A 3,768-nucleotide genomic window follows, 5' to 3' on the forward strand; every position below is an offset into this window, starting at 1 on the left:
AATACTAACACCAGAGGGAGTTCAACAAACCACGTGCAACCCATATTCCTCTCAAACAAGGGATTATTATTTTTGCTCCTATGACACTAAAATGTGGAACGCCCTATACCAACAGCGATTAAACAATGTGAATCCCTTGACTCCTTCAAAACCGCTCTCAAAGAGCCCCTACGGACGGCTGCAATTCGAAACTGGCCCCTGTAAAAAAGAAGTCTGAGGTCCCCCCCCACCCCTTTTTTTCCCAGGGCCATACTGTAAATGTTTTTCCCATTTTAAATTTCCTTATATGATGATTTCCTGTTTTTTGTACGTCTTTAATGTTCTGATGAATTGAAAATGGAGGACCCTGATGTAAACAAGTCTTAGTGCTTGTCATGGTTTCGTCCCTGTAGCAGTCTTTGTATTGACTTGTACCCATTCTACATAGGCCTACTGTGAAATACAAATTTCAATCAATCACAAGAGGGAAAGTAATGGCTTCACGTTGCAGGTTTTATCTCTCCGCTGTTGCTTTGATCCAACATTGAACTCAACACAATTTAACTCATTTCATCATCTTACACTCTGAACAAATCTGAAAGGAAGAAAATGTAAGTAGGTGATGGGCTTAAAGATATTGAAAGATATTGAACTGTGGGTCACTACAGCAGTTGAAAGTGACTGCTGACAGCTCCTGAACATGTCTTGAATTGTGTGTGTGTTGAAATCCTTACAAAGGATAGCTTGAAGTAAATTGTCATTCAGACCCTTGAGACATAAGTATATGTTAGTATAAGTAATCCCTTGAGTGTGACTATACAGTTTGAATTCCGGTCAAAGCTTGCCTGAGGTGTTTGTCTTTGCCTGGGGCGTTTGCTATCATAACATGTCACTAGATGGCAGTGTAACACAGCGGTCCAGCCAGATACTGGGTTACTAAAGACTCAGACAGGCCTACTGGAAGAAGAGAGAGAGAGGTTGTGTGCAATGGGAGAATGGCAAGAGTCAAGACTGTGTGTGTGTGTGTGTGTGTGTGTGTGTGTGTGTGTGTGTGTGTGTGTGTGTGTGTGTGTGTGTGTGTGTGTGTGTGTGTGTGTGTGTGTGTGTGTGTGTGTGTGTGTGTGTGTGTGTGTGTGTGTGTGTGTGTGCGTGTGCGTGCGCTTGCGTGCGTGTGTGCTCATGCATGCATGCACATGAATGTGTGTGCATTGCACATCATGCATGTCATGACGCATGCGTCCAGTCATGCACAGGTATTTATCTAGGGCCTACATGTGTTTTGCTTTCACATTTGGCATGTGCTCATGTGACATTTGAATGGCTGTGACCACATGATATCTTAATCCTAGTACAAACACTATGCAGCTCTTAACTCATCTGCCTTCCCCGGGGCATTCTTATGCTGGGGAGGATTACATTAGGGCTACCACATTAGGGCAATCAAAAGAGTGCACATTGCCCACTGCATCCTCCTTGCACCAAGAACACACACTGCTGCAGAGTTAAGCCAATTGACCACTTTCACAGCCTCTCTCTCAATTCCCTCCAATTGCTCACACTCAATTATAACCGTGTGTGTGTGTGTGTGTGTGTGTGTGTGTGTGTGTGTGTGTGTGTGTGTGTGTGTGTGTGTGTGTGTGTGTGCGTGCGTGCGTGCGTGCGTGCGTGCGTGCGTGCGTGCGTGCGTGCGTGCGTGCGTGCGTGCGTGCGTGCGTGCGTGCGTGTTTGAGGCTGTTTTGTATCTGAGAGCCACATAAATCTTCTAATATGAGAGAGAGCTTAATAGAGACATGAGGTCGAAAAGAAGAATTATCAAATGTGTGAAAGAAGTCTGACACATGGATTAACCTAAATGATTTAGAGATGTCAGTCCATTTTTTCTAATAGTTCACTAAAGAAAAGGCAAGGCCATTTTATTTGTAGTCTATATAGCACATTTCAACAAGAACAAATTCTATGTGCCTTACACAGAACATTAAGCAAAGGAAACAATTATACAATGACATTAGGATAGGATGCATAAAACAAAAGAAGTAAAAAATAACTAACGAAAGCTAAAGATCAGATGCATGACTACACACATCACATCCGAGCTTCACAGAAGCATGTCTAAAGTTAGACTGATGTCCATGGGTTTTTGGAGGATTCAATTCGCTTTGGAGCTTCAAAACCCCTCCTCAACCACCGTGCACATGCACGCACGCACGCACGCACGCACACACACACACACACACACACACACACACACAAGGCCCAAACACTTGCTTTCTCCGCTTGCCTCCTGTGGGAGCTGTGAGGCAGCGGCTGCTCGCTGAACTGGCCTTGGTGTGAGGAGTGCGGGGGTTAGGCCGGTGTGTGCTTTAATAATGCATGTGTTTTGGAGGCCACCGTGGGACACAGGCCCTTTTTAAAGAGCCGCTTTGAAGATGCTCTACGAGCGACTCATGTACAGGAACCTATTAAATATACAAGAGCTGGTCGGACAAAACACCCCGACTTTGGCTCAAGGCCTCCAGAGCCTGCAGGTCTGGTTAATGACTAGACTGGCATGCTTCTTCTGTACGCTCCTGCAGATGACACTCTTACAGACAACGGGGAGCTGTTTTACAATAAATGGGACCTTCATTACATTTTCCCCTTTTTGTTCTGGGTGGTTAATCTCAATCCGAGAGTAATCATGACATGCAAAACCTTTCAGATAGATAGAGCAAGCAAGGGGGGGGGGGGGGGGGGTTATTGGGCTCAATTCAAAATGTGAACTCACTAAATTGGTTCCACTGGATCCATCCATCTTCAACCGCTTATCCGGAATCGGGTTGCCAGGGTAGCAGTTCCAACAGAGACTTCCAGTGTTCCCTCTCCTGAGCAACATTATCCACGACCCCCTTGGCGATCTCCAGGCGTTTCCAGGCCAGTGTGGAGATGTAAACCTTCCATCTGGTCTTTACTCTTTGGCCTGCCAGGGGGTCTGTGTGTGTGTGTGTGTGTGTGGGGGACCCAGTGGGACGTGCATAGAGGACATCTCTCGGGAGGCATCCGTAGATGCCCGAACCATAGTGTATAAATGCATGCATGTAATAGGCCTATGTATGCTTTTATTCTTTCATATAGGCTTTTAACTTATGAAACCATGCAGACTCATAGATAAGTCACATGAAGCCTGTAAATCCAGTAATTTGCTTGCAAAGTGAACATTTCCCCTTCATGCTACCTCAGTCAATGAGACCATGGCTATATTTCATCTATCTATAGGCCCTATATGTCCACTTAACAGAGAGGAGCGGAACTGGAAATAGACCCCCACCCCGATGACCACAGAAGTAGCCTACGCTGTTTATTCATGCTTCCATAACCTCGAAACGGCTCCCGACTGTTTTGGGAAATCTAAGTGGCTGCAAAGTGAGGGGAAATGAAGAAGTTATTCCTGCTACATGTTACACATGGCTACCATACACAAGCATCCAGTGATGACTTAATGGCAGTTCCTGTCCTTGTTGCTGTAAGCGTGTTTTACTGTCCATTTAGTACAATGAAACCATCTCCATCGCTTATTCTGCCAGGCGCCCCCCGCACCTCCCCTCCCCATTTTCCAGGACCCAAGAGGTAAACTCTAAAAGGCTGCGCTCCAGCAGACACCATTATGCCTCCCTCTCTCTCTCTCTCTCTCTCTCTCACACACACACACACACACACACACACACACACACACACACACACACACACAGACACACACACACACACACACACACACACACACACACACACACACACACACACACACACACACAC

Source organism: Electrona antarctica, assembly GCF_951216825.1.
Source record: "Electrona antarctica genome assembly, chromosome: 10".
Lineage (NCBI taxonomy): Eukaryota > Metazoa > Chordata > Actinopteri > Myctophiformes > Myctophidae > Electrona > Electrona antarctica.